This window comes from Caretta caretta, chromosome 3 (assembly GCF_965140235.1).
Source record: "Caretta caretta isolate rCarCar2 chromosome 3, rCarCar1.hap1, whole genome shotgun sequence".
NCBI classification, from domain to species: Eukaryota; Metazoa; Chordata; order Testudines; family Cheloniidae; genus Caretta; species Caretta caretta.
The window spans coordinates 81,916,741-81,931,009 of record NC_134208.1 but is presented as its reverse complement, the minus strand read 5'-3'; positions in this window follow the sequence as shown (position 1 = coordinate 81,931,009).

Below are 14,269 nucleotides of genomic sequence, written 5' to 3'. Positions count from 1 at the left end.
CCAACTAATTCAGGTTTAATCTTCAAAAAGAATATAATGCCACCAGAGATCTATAATATTCCGGGTATGCAATCTTTGGATTTAAATAATATGTTGCAATGTATATAGTACTATTTTAGACATGCACAGGTGTTTCATCACTAAAAAGAGTTGGGAAAAGTAATCTTGTGGGTTAAAACAAAGGAATGGGAGTTAGATCAATTTTCTATTCCTGAACAAGACACAGACATCCTGTATCCTTGTGTAAGACACTGCCTCAGTTTCCCTGTCTGTATAATGTAAATAACACTTTGTAATATTTTCCACCCTGTTTCAGCTGTTCTAAATGGCTGGGGACCTACCTCTGTAAGATACCACTTCTCTCCCTGTGACATAGTGATACAGTTGCAGTCAGCAGAAGCACCTGAGCTCTAACCCCATCCCTATAAATGGGGAGAGGTTTGCAGATTATTCTGTGTTATAGCCATAGACATTTGTAACCCACATGCTCCTCAGGTCAGTAACAGCTCCAATTTATTAGCCTTCAGGAGCTGCAAACTCCCCCTCCCTCCCCTTCTGCCTTGCCCATGAATAAATGTGGGTGTTGGAGAGAGCTAGGTAGTAGAGGTGTGGGATTCTGGGGACGGTGTGTGAGAAATGATTCATGTTTATTATACTGATGTTCTGCCTAGATTAGTTCAATCTGGGGAAATTGGACGGGGTGGCTGTTTATGTATTTTTTTAGGATATTTTTAAAAGTTTGTCCAGGGCACCCAGAATACTGGATAGGTGTTCTTTTATAGTTTGTAAAAATCCAAATAAAAATAGATCAATGCAAGGAATTATTATTAAAATCAAGAAAAATATTGGGGTGTCATTATGCCTTTTTTTCCCCTTTGTATATGCATGATTGACATTTCAAGGAGATTTTACCTGGTGCTGCATGGTTGTCATCTTTGTACTTTCATTTAAAATGACTAAACCCCAAATCAGTAGTAGTAGAAAATTCTAATATTGGAGAAGCTATATAACTGTAGCAATTATGTGAGAAGGAAGAGAAAGTTAAAATGGTTCTGCCACAAGTGAAGATCCATTGAGATTGCTTACGTAAACAGTTTGATGAGGGAGGTAGTTTGTGTTTATATATGCTACTTTTTGGGTAAGAGGTAAAATTTTCAAAAGCATCTAAGACTCATTTTCAAAAGTGGCCTAAGCACTTAAGAAAATAAGCTTCACTGACAGGCAATGAAACTTATGTTTCTAAGTGCCAAAGTCACCTCTCAGAATGGGACTTAGGCTGCTAAGTCACTTTGGTGCTGTTACTAGAAGGGAGGGGTTTTTTTTCATTTTGTATTGTAGGGTAATATTTAGCACTTAGCTACTATTCCAGGCTCCAAAGCCATAAAGGCAGCCTAGAAAGACCTCCAGGAATATGTGGATTGCAGGGTTTACATAGGAACATAGGAATTGTCCTAGTGGATCATACCAGGGATCTATCTAGTCCAGTAGCCTGTCTCAAACTGTGGTCAGTATGTGCTGCTTCAGAGGAAGGTGCAAGAAGCCCCTGGAACAGGTAGTTATGGAGAAGTCAAGTTTTTTTGTATTCCTTCTAAAACTATTATCGATTTTTTAAATTCTTCTTGTTATAACTCCGGGCACCCATTCTTGTTATCCACATAAATGTACAATCCTTCTTTGAATTTATGAAGATCTTTGCCTCAATAAGAAAAGGAGTACTTGTGGCACCTTAGAGACTAACCAATTTATTTGAGCATAAGCTTTCGTGAGCTACAGCTCACTTCATCAGATGCATACTGTGGAAACTGCAGAAGACATTATATACACAGAGACCATGAAACAATACCTCCTCCCACCCCACTCTCCTGCTGGTAATAGCTTATCTAAAGTGATCACTCTCCTTACAATTTGTATGATAATCAAGTTGGGCCATTTCCAGCACAAATCCAGGTTTTCTCACCCTCCCCCCCCCACAAACTCACTCTCCTGCTGGTAATAGCCTATCCAAAGTGACCACTCTCTTTATCTTGTCTCAATGAGCTCCAGGGGTTAACTGCACATTGTGTGAAAAATTCCTTTTATCAGTTTCCAATTTGCCACCTTTCAGTTTTATCCAATGTCCTCTTTTTATTGTATTATGAGAGAGCACACTACAAGCTCCTGTATACCTGCTCTCTACCATTGGTTGCTTTTAATACCTTTCTTATACCCCCTCTTGTTCATCCAGTCCCCATTCTACCCAGCTGATATCAAAAGCAGTGTTGCCATTGACTTCAATGAGAGCAGAAGCAGGCCCCTACTCTCCCAGATAAGTCACAGTCTTTTCAATCTCTCTTTATATGAGAGTATTTCCATGCCTCTAATCATTGCTGTTGCTTATCTCTGAACCTCCTTTATTTCTAAGTTTCAGAGTAGCAGCCCTGTTAGTCTGTATTCGCAAAAAGAAAAGTGGTAATTGTGCTGTAGCTCAGGAAAGCTTATGCTCAAATAGATTGGTTAGTCTCTAAGGTGCCACAAGTCCACCTTTTCTTTATTTCTAAGATTTCCTTTGTGAGTTAGAATGACCAGAATGGGGGCAGAGTGTTCCAGGTGAGGCTTACCTTTGGTTTGTATAATGGCATTATAATACCTTCAGCATGTTTCTTCATCCCATTCCTTATGCATTCTAACAGGTAGTTGGCTTTTTGACTGTTGCTGCACACTGAGCAGAGTTTTGCACTGAGCTGTCCACAATCATGCCCTTGTTTTTTCTCTGTCATTATTACTTTAGAACCCGGTATGTACGATTCAAATGATTCCTTCTTGCCTGCAGTGTTTTGCAGTTGGCCATCCTGTTGCCCCATTAGCCTTGCTTAGTTACACCTCTCTGCAGTTTGTCCAAGCCGTCTCTAGTTTTGATTAACATAAATAAACGTGTCCCTGGTAAATTATGCTACTTTACAGCTCATGCCCTTCTGCAGCTGTATGGTGCAGGGACATGCTGGGGGTATGTCTGGGTTTGGGGAGGAGTGTGTTGGGGCAGGAGGGAAAAGCCCTAGCTGCAGAGAAGTCCATTGATGTCTGGACAGCCACCTGTCTAGGCTTTCCCCAGAATCCCACCTTTCGCCTGTAATTGCATTTCCCAGTTCTGCGGCTGTGGAATTTCCACCATGGAAAAGCCCATCTGCACTCGTACCTGCGGATTGTGCTCACTTTTTCGCTGTGTGTTAATCCTGTTCATTACTGGGTAGCACATGTTGTTTAGTAATGCCATTAAATTGACCCCCCCCCCCCAGTTGTAGCTGGGGGCACGTTGTCTTATTTATTCCAAAACGGCTTTGAAGAGGGTCATACTGGAGTTTGGAGTTGATTAAATTATCCTCCTTTCCCCATTTGGATTTTCTGATATAGACAGCGGAGTCCGCCTTCCCTGTGAATTAGTGTTAAAGTGAAATACTTTGTTAAAAGGATAATAAAAAATCAACGAGGCATAAATACTAAGTGATTTTTAAGTAAATATGCCCCCCCCCCCCCCGCCCAGGGAATGCTCAGCTGCTAGTGTTATGTTTGACAGCTTGTAAAAGGCAAGTTTTCGCTGAGGAGCAAGGAGAGTGGAGGAATAGTTTGAGATAAAGAAATCGAGGCTAATGGAGATATCTGCTCCACAGCTTGAAGGTGTCGCCTTACCGTGCTCAGTGTCTAGAGAGGAAGAGTACGAGCAACAAATGGTCATAAAATATATTGTTGTAAAAGAAGACAGGAAATGTTTCTCTCAAAATCTCTGGTGCCGTTTTCCCATCTGGTGACATAAAATAAAACAGACATTTTACCTTCCCTCCTAACCCGACTCTCCCAACACCAGCCCAGCCCCACATCTTAAGGGAGCCATTGGGTAATTTCCAGAGGAACTCTGCTTTGGAAGAACACAACAGTTAAGCTGTGATAGCCTGGAAAGCCTAATGTGAATCTGACAAAACCATTTATGTATTGACCAGCTTGTTAAAAAGAGGGGTTGCAGTCCTTTAAGCTAATGGCAAGTAAATATGTAACCCAAAACTCACTGCATTAGACCTGAGGAAGAACCTTTGCTAAATTCACACTTAATTCTGTAAGGAAATGGTTACAGTAAAGGTTGCCTAGCTTTACCTTAATGGCATTTTTAAGTCTGTAACTCCAAGGCCACTGCCTTAGCTCTGAGGAAAAAATACTTGTTATTTCACACTTGCCACGATGATTGTATCTACAGGAGTGACAGGGAGGCCCTAGTCTATATGATCCAAGGGAAAGGCACATTAATGTCCTGATTTGCTGAAAGAAAAGGAGTACTTGTGGCACCTTAGAGACTAACCAATTTATTTGAGCATAAGCTTTCGTGAGCTACAGCTCACTTCATCGGATGAAAGCTCATGCTCAAATAAATTGGTTAGTCTCTAAGGTGCCACAAGTACTCCTTTTCTTTTTGCGAATACAGACTAACAGCTGTTACTCTGAAACCTGATTTGCTGAGTTACTGAGCACCCATAACTCTCCCCCTGAAGTCAATAGATGCTGGAAGTGCTCAGCATGTTGAAAAGGCAGGCCATCCATAGTATAACATGGAAAAAAAAGACAATACATTATAAATCTTGTGTGCTGGCTTTACCTGTTATGGGTCCGTGACTGGTGATTATGTCTTTTCTATTGTCCTTAAAGTAATACATTCACTTTTTAAACTTGTTAGTGCTGAACAAAGTTGCCTTAACCATGTGAGTGAGTGGTAGAGATATCTTTCTTTTTTAGGCTTGGATATCAAGCTCCCACAACTCTTTGTTAAAGGGGTTTTAAAGCCTGCAGAAGTTTAGGGAAGCCGTTGCTCTCCACTACATTATCATTAGTGCTTCCCACTCCCCCAGACTCCAGGTGCGTGTGTGTGGAGGGACGGTTTCTCAGTTGAACCCTCAGCAATATTCCAGTGAGGTTTTAATGATTAGAAAGAGACTGGGGAATACACAACATGTCACCCTTGGGACAAACGTAGCAAGTCATCAACAGTCCCCCGGAATCTCAAACGATGTCTAACTTCTACCCCAAAGGTGAGTCTGTTGTTAGAAGATTACTGTCGCTTTACCCCAGAGGCCGGTGGTAAACTCAACTAGGCGATAATAACACGGCATTTAGCTTCTGGGAAGCCGCCGCACTGACGGGTACGGGTTTTGTAAACCATTTTATGAAGCAATACATTTCAAGCAATCCAAATGCGGGGGACTTCTCTTCCTACTCACATTTCGCGCAGCCCTTCTGCCTAGAGCGAAACCAAAGCTGTGTAACGAGATAATTCTCGAACTGACCCTAACTCTTTTTCGGAGGGACTTCCTGTTTTAAAATATAGCCATGCACATGTTCAAAACAAAACAAAAAAAAATTAAAGGGAATTTTTTTCATGCAAAACCTCAGGGGGGAAAAAAAGATTCCTTTTAGACTTTTCTTCCTGACACCAGCCGTTATGTATTTCCTTGGCAATGGAAACTAACCCCGTGTCAGTGACTGATTCACCATCCAGGACAAAAACCACGAAGAAGTGCCTTTGTAGTGTGCCTTTTCAGAGCCATAAAAGCATAAAACTTTGCTGGTTAGCTGCGTTACTCCAGCAGTAATTTAGTGTGCGGAAAAAAGGGGAGGGGGAGCCCATGATGCCGGGCTTTATGATGGGGAATCGGCGCCAGTTACAGTTTATCTTTTACAACTGCTGCGAACATTTTGTAGAAGCGATGCGTTCGCAGATAGTAGCTCCAGCGAAAAGAATCCTCTGGCTGGGGAAGTAAGATCCTTACCTTCATCTGTACAGGGATCTAACTACCTCACACACCGTTAGCAAGAGTAATACTGTAGCCTTCATCTGGACAGAACAAGGCTTTAATTCATCAAAGCGGTTCAGGTGGCAAAGCTATAGGAACCCCCTAAACGGAACAATGAACCTTCAAGAACCCTTACTGCTGGACAAATCTGTAACACCCACCCCACTGATAGAAAACGTTTATATTTTACCTTTGCCCCCTCCTCCCCCCATATGTTTTATTTTCTATGTTGCGACGGATGTTTAATAAAACGGTGTGTCTTATTCCCCTGCCGCCAGTCTTCCCCTTCTGCTGGCTGGTGCTGGTGAAGTTATGGTGCTGACCTGGTGCCATCTGCAGAGGACTGGACCCTGGCCATCGCAGGGTCAGACAGAAGGTGGTAGGGCGGGGAAGCAGACACACCACAGATGAAAGAACAAACAGCATGCAGAGAAAGCCTGCTTTTGCATAATTGATCTTTCCCCAGTATGAATCATATGAAAGACCCTTAATTATTTATGAACAGTTGTATGCAGAAGCTGACATGAGATCTGGTTAACAATGGATGCTGCACTGGTTTATGTTTCTTTTCCTCCTTTGCTGTCTCATGGCCTTTCTTATTTCCCTCCCAGGGCTCCCCACACACCTGCTCCTCTACAGCCGTCTGCTCCTCCCCAGTCTCCTTCCTTCCCCCCGAGCAGCTTTCCGAACAAACCCGAAAGTCGCCAGCCTCCGAGGGCAATGGGCAGCAGCAGTTCCAATGTGAAGTTTTGCCTTTGATTTCTAGGAAAAGATAAACAACTGTTCCTCTCTGATCCATCCTGCGGCTGGAAAAGTTTGATCCGCACCTTCCCTAAAACACATATCGTTTACAGGAAATATTTGTGAGATATCAGGTATCGGAATGTTACCTGTGGCATCACTAGTGAGTGATACTACGAACAAAACCATGAAATAAGCCAGTGGCAGGCTTTCGTGCGTTAGCAGCAATTCCGACTCGTATATTACAAACAGTGTGTAATTTTATGGTACAACTTTCTCCCATCTTTTTACATGCACGCACAGGACTAATACTAATAGTATGATTCAAATGTAAACCCTAGAATAGTTCTCGCGCTATAGTTCTTCAACCACATTCATTTTAACCCGAACAAACCAAAATCGTCGTCCTTGGCTCCCTTGTTACTGGTTGCCTAAATATTTCATTATATAATTGTCAGGAAAGAAAGACACCAATTCACAAGTTTGAATAATTAAATAAATAGTCGGGGAGAGGGAAGAGAAGAAAAAATAAAGAGATTATCTCCCCGGATTCCCCCCCCCCCCCGCCTGGTGCCACATCAGCAAAATAAAGAGGATAAGATTATTTTATGGTAAAATAGTTTTTGCATCTCATGGATAATGGGATTGTCTTTCCGGCATCTTTAAAAACAACCTGACAGAGTTGCTCATTAAAAGCAACGAAAGCCAGCTTTTCATAAACATTTTAATAACCAACGAAGCAAAATGAGAAATCAGATCCGCAATGCTCAGTGCTTCTTAATTCAAGTGAAATAATTCTGCAAAGACTGAGCAGAAGAACAAAATGTTCACTTGATCCAGCTGCGAAACAAGATACAAACATATTTTAACCCTACAAACCGACAAGACAAAATGTGGCCACAAATACGTGACTCCTGGGTTCGCATATGTCTGAGGCTGGTGTAGGGGGGAGATGCAGATATTTCTTGCTAGGGAGGATTTTGCATCCAGAGGGTTTTTCTATCGACTGGTGTCTCCTTGCCGAAGTTACTTTAAGCGAAAGTATGTTGAATCCGTTTTACTGTAATGAGGCGCTGCCTGAGCTTTTACCAACCATTATTTACAACTGAGCTCTGCCCACGTATTGTTGAAGATTTGGGAGAAGAATTCCCCATTTCCCCACCTTTTCTCGGCCCCCGGGAGCCGTGAGTGAAATAGGGGGGAAAGCTAAGGCACGTACACTAGGGGAGTTATTACACATCTGGTGGTCAATATGCAAAAACCACCTCCAGCCCTGGTCGATGAACTTGGGAGAAATCTCAGTCTCAGCTGACAGCCGAAGCCGGTTAAAAAGAAATTGACGAAGTTAAAAACATGAGCGGGGAAATATCCGATCCAGAGATAGGAAGGGAACCCCCAGGGGAGATCAACCCGAATCTTACTAGGTGCCGGGAGTTTCCTTCCCCTTCTTGTTACAGTACGAGCAGAGGGACCCGTAAACGGTATCCGCGCCAGCAATCCCACTCCCCCCGGCCCCTCCCCACACACAGCCAGCCAGGCAAAGACCGGGGGGCGTTCACCCAGCGGTGTGCAAGCCACAGGAGTCATTCACCCACCTTGGGAAGGCTCGGCACTGCCTTAGATGTGGGCTCAGAGGGGGGCTGGCTGGAGGGGGATCGCTTTATTTTGTGGGGGGGGGGGATGAGCTAAGTGGGACGGAGGCTGCTGCTTGTGCGGGGGTCTAGCTCTCAGGAGGAATGATGCCCTGCACGTGTGAGGAGGGGGGGAGGTTTCACCTCCCGGAGCGGCGGGCGAGCCGGGCGGCGGATTTTGCGGGCGGCGAAGCCCCGAAGGGCGCGAGGAGCTGGCCAGGGAAAAGCGTTCCCGACGGAGTGTCGCCGTGCTCGGTGGGGCCGGGAGAGAGCAGACCAGGCGCAGAGCAGCTGAGCTCTCCTGCCGGGGCTTATTGGGCTGAACCTGAGCTCCACAGAGCGCAAAGCTCAACCCGGTACAGAGGAAACAAGCCAAGCGCTTCGGGATCAACGATTGCTAAACTTGAACACGGGCCCCGGGGGTGGGGGAAGCGAAGCCTTTAGGTCACGGTGAACAGCGGTGCTGCGGGAGAGTTTAAGAGAGAAGTAGCCCAGCTTTTGGCTGGGTTTCCCCCAAGTCCCCAGACGCTTATCCCATGCTTTCCCCATGAGAAAGAGTCCAAAAGAGAAAGCCGCTTCCAGTAACTGGAAACGTCACTTTTCCCCGCACGTTTTATGGCTGCAAACTGCCGCTAAAGTTCGCCTCCTTCCAGGTTCCCTTCTGGTTTACAGGAAGGTTTAGGGAAGTTCAGCAGCTTTATTGCTCAGATAAGCAACCTCAGCGCGGCTGATTCAGCTATTCAGGGAATACAATGTGTTCCTGTGTCCTAGCTAGCGGGACAGGCTAGAGGGGCCTTGCAGGTGAAAGGTTACTGGCCCCTTGACCAGCCGCTTCTCTTTTCAGGTAGTTATTAAATCGGCCGAGGCTGTATGTAATTGTCGCTGGAAATTTTCCCGTTGAATTGTACAAACCGCGAAACCTTAAGCCTATATCAAGTGATGAGAGAGCTGGGCAGATCAGGGGGTTTCAGCACTTGCGAATCTCTTCATTTCATCGCTTTAAAAAGGAGTTTTTTTCCTTCCAGCCTTATTGAAGAGAACTGATCTATTAATAATCAGAATGCCAAGAGAGAGACTCATCTATAAAGGTTTAAATGGACTTTTTTGTTCTGATTTAGGATTGGCTTTTAAACAGTTCTGATTCCCCGATGGTTTTCCATACGATAAAATCTTTGATTTAACCAAGAAATAACTGAAGATCAGAAACATGTGAATAAATGTACAGAAGGCATTGTTTGATGTGGGGTTTGCCATATTCAATTTGAAAATTGTTCCCTGTTTGGAGTTTCTAGGCCCTATTATAATAACAACAGGGAACCTCAACTGAACTTTTTTTGGGTCACCTTTTACTGCCATATTCCAGGAAATCATAGCACTCAACAAGCCAGAATGGTTTTTATTTCAGAATTAGTGCTGACAATTTACACTTCTACCAAAAAGTTAACTAAAACTAGATAGACTAGTTTCAGAGTAACAGCCGTGTTAGTCTGTATTGAATGTCCCTGTGGATTTATGTATCAAGAGACACAGATACTTAGTCTTGCTAGTTTTAGTTAACTTTTTGGTAGAAGTGTAAATTGTCAGCACTAATTTTGAAATAAAAACCATTCTGGCTTGTTGAGTGTTATGACTTTGTGAAATATGGCAGTAAAAGGTGACAAATATCCATATAATTACATATATAAAATCAAAGTTGGCTCCACCATTGGGTACTCACCTTACTCCAAACTGTATATCTGTACCTCCAGAATTAAGGTTGTATAATCATTTCCATTACATACCACAAGTTTTGCTGTTTTATGTGGTCATAGAAAAATATATTTGTGGTTTAAACTTGGCAGGCAAAGTCTCAGCGAGGACATTCTTCCCCCAGAAAGATTTCAAAATTAAATAATTCAGCCAATTATTTGGATTTGTAAGAGCATACAGGAAACAGAAGAGGTTTGTTTAATATATATTTTCCTGGCTTAAAAACTTTAAAATGGCCCACTTGTAAAGGACATTTTGGATCGCTCTGGGATATTAAAAAACTCCAAACCTTTGATTATTTGGTTTTACAGATAAAAATACTACAGTTTCTACACATAAAAATATTATAGGGCATGGTCCTGCACCATTAAAGTCATGGGGAACTGACAGAGATTTCAACAGGAGAGGGATGGGGCCCATATTGAATTTTTTAACATTTAAATTTTCTATGCAGGTCATATCTTGTGAATAATCCATATTTGTGATTTCATCTGAAGCCAATGTGAGTTTGTGGGCAAAAAGACAGCAAGACTGAGAGTTTTATATGAGGATCAAGGGTCTAACAAGTTATATTTTTACAATATATTACATGTAACATCCCTAAGGACCCAAAGACCTTTTACATACTGTATATCAGGGGTGGCCAAACTGTGGCTCATGAGCCACATGTGGCTTTTTTACAGTTAAAGTGTGGCCCGTGGAGACCCCGCGCTTCGCCCCCAGCCCACATTCTTCACCTACCAGATTGGGGGGGAAAGCTCATGGCTTCTTTCCTGCAGTGGGGTGATGGGGCTAGGGCTTCTGCCAGAGACCACTGGTGCCTGCTGAGAGTGTGGAGGGTGGGGGTAGCATAATTTAAAGGTTTTCCCCCCCCCAACAGCTTGGCTCATGCCCCCAAGCACACCTTCCCTTTTGCCCTCAGCGGTCCCTCCCTGCAGCTCCCAGCTGTTAGCTCTGCATGGAGAGGCAGCTGCAAACAGCTGGGAGCTTCAGGGAGGGATGGCTGCTTTAACTCCACATGGCTCTCCCTGCAGCTCCCAGCTGTTTGCTGTTGCCTCTCCCTATGGCCACAGCTCCCATCTTGCCAGCTCCAGCAGCTGCCGCACAGGGAGGGGACCTGGCGGTACCATGTGACGGAGTGGGGCCAGCAAACTCTGGCAAAAATCTGGGGGACACACATGGCCCCATATGCCCCCACCATGCATCGCCTCTGGCTTCTGCTTAGAGGGGAGGGGTGTCTGGGGGCTTCAGCCCTGTGGGTTGCCTGCCAGGGCTTGGGGCTTAAGCCCTGGGCCCCTGCAGGTGCGCCCTGACTCTCAAACTTCTGAAGATTGTCGTATGTGGCTCGGAGGGTCAGTAAGTTTGGCCACCCCTGCTGTATATACTGGAATCGTTTCACCTCCCAAGGAAATCTATGGGGCAGGATATGGTAACCAATAGTGCACAACAGTGCTAGGTAATAGTTTGTAGCAGGAAATGAATTCTGTTCTGTGTTATTTGTATTTCAGTTATGCCTATAGACCTCAGCCAAGATGAGGGCCCCATTGTGATAGTCACTATACAAACTTAAGAGCTCTTGGCATCTGTACTAAGACTGCTTCTCAAAGTGGGCTCAGAACCACAGAGTAAGAAACAGTCTCTGCTCCAAGGAGTTTACAGGCTAAGGCTCTGATCCTACAACTGGCTCTGCATGGTTGTTGCCCTGGACATAAATAGTCAACACAGACACGGAGTGGGAGAAAGGGATTAATCATAAAAGCAGAGCAAATTAGCGCCAGGATTATTTTTCATTTGTTTTTTATATTTTTGGGTGGGTTTTTGGTTCCTCCCCTCACCCCCACTTTATTATATACACATAGACGTATTATATGGTAAGGTGAGGAGGGCATGCAGGAAGGCATTAGCAAAAACATAGAATAAAGGTGTAGAATGAAAAAGTGAAAAAGCTTGTGGGAGGGGTCTGAAGTCCCCAGCCAATCACCAGAGGGGAATGAATGTCCACAGTAAAAAACTGAAGAAGGCATAGTCTGATGACATTGTCTCCACTTGGAAGTGGATTTTGTAACTGCTTCTATAGCTGCTCCTGACAGGTTTAATTTAAATCTCTGGCCCCTGGACTGCCCTTGATCCTGGAGTTTCTTCCTTCCCCAAGCCTATACAAGACCTAGTGTCCCAGGAAGGGATGCTGCATGGTGAGGGTGGGAGGAGGGATTGTGGGGGGAAGGGTAGCTCCACTGGGATAATTTTCTGTCCAAAGAATCCATATGGAAGTCTTGGTCTTCACTTTCCTCACCTCTCTTCGCAGGACAGCCGCGTACGTTCAGGATGTCTGAGGAGACATTAGAGCTCTTTAACTCAGAATAATCTTGAATTTCTTAGGAGCACTGGCACCAGCAACAGTTGCACCACCAATAATTAAAAGACAAGCAGTACTGTAGTAATTACTGCTCCTTACACTTGTGGAAGTAGATAAAGGGAATTTGGATGCAGGCCTCTGAAATGAGCAGGAGTCAGGCTAACTCTAGCTTTAATAACACGAGATTTGTTGAAGCGGGGATAGTGCAAAGTGAGTGGAAAACAACTGTGAAAGAGGCTGTTGTGACCTTGTATTAGATAAGAATAGAATGCAGACTATAAGAGAAATGGTAAGTAAAATAAGATATCATAAAGGAATATGTATAAACAATATGCAGTTGTTGCTTATTATTGTCTGTAATAGAGGTATAAATGCTTGCTCAAATTGTTTATCTGGGAGAGACCTGCCTAGGTGGGGGAAACCCTGTGTCCTAGTGCACACTCTCCCTCTGTGCAATTGCTTGAGGTAATAAAGTGTATCTGATTTGCTACACCCAACCTGAGAGTGAGAACTGTGTTTTTCTCCGACAATTTGGGGGCTCGTCTGGGATGGCAACACCCGCTGAGACAACGGCAGCTGCTGCGGACCATTCCCCTTCTAATCCTATGGTGCCACAATATAAATTGGTTAGTCTCTAAGGTGCCACAAGTACTCCTTTTCTTTTTGCGAATACAGACTAACACGGCTGTTACTCTGAAACCTGACAACAGAGGTAAGAGACCTTTTGAAATCTCTATTGAGGTATCGGAGGAGGACTGCCCGTGAGGCTGTCTGTCCCTTTTGGGCTTACACCATCCAAACTTATTGATTGTACAGCAAGATCAGATACAGAGCGGTGCTGGGGAACTGTTTTGCCGCCCCCAATAAGGTTAGTTTGATGTGGTGCTGGGGACTTAGTTTTGCCACCCCCAATAAGGTTAATGTACCGGTACTGAGGGGTTGTTACCGCCTCACATAAGGGAAAGATTGTATTAAGTCCGGACATAAGGTAAAGATGCATCGTGGTACACAGAAATAGAGTGTGGCTCACGAAAGCTCATGCTCAAATAAATTGGTTAGTCTCTAAGGTGCCACAAGTACTCCTTTTCTTTTTGAGAAATAGAGTGTGTGTATCAGTGTAAATGAGGGTCGCTGGAAGACGCCCAGAGCACCCTGTGAAGCCAAAGGCTCGTGACTGGGGCTGCCTCTAACGCAAGCCCGGTGGACTGCACCTCAGTGGATTAGTAAAAGATCCTGACTAGGGGGGCTGTCTCAGCATGTCATCGCCTGCCTGGGTCTCGGGTTGTGTGCCTCTATCCATCTTGTCCCTTTCTCTCATGCTTATGAGCCACTGACTGGTCTGACCATCTCACTGGAAGCAATCAGAGTAAGCGGCGCCGTCTCTCTGAGACTAGCCGATGCTCTTTGCTGAAGGGAGGTGTAGGAAGGTCATGGACATCCTGGATAAATCTTTCCTGTGTGACTGATTCAAGTGGAAGAGATATTCTTAGCTTATCAGCTCCCTGCTGTGTATCTAGAAAATGGGTGGGGGACAGTCTAAATATTCCCCCGTACCCTCTAAGTGTACCCCGGCATATCACATGTACGTACATTATTGTCCTAGGACCTGCAGGTATTTGGAAAATTGGGATCATTACACGCATGATAATCCATCTAAATAATTCCCACTAGAAGGTACCTTCGATTTAAATAAAATCATACACCTCAGAGGAAGCCACAAAGAGACTCCATGAGTCTTGGGTGCGGAGTCTAAAGGACTCCCAGAAAAAATTAAAAACTCAAGTACAGGCTTTGAAACGGAATGTAAAGCATCCGGATGTCTCTCAAATTATTTTTTGTTAACCCCTCAGCTTCTTTATATTCCCAATTAGTTAAGGCTGAAGTCAAGAAGGGAAAGGAACGGGTTAATTTGAAAAGTTAGCTTGGCCTAGAGATAAGAAGAAAGCTGCTTTGCATTCAAGGTCAAGAATCGACACAGACCA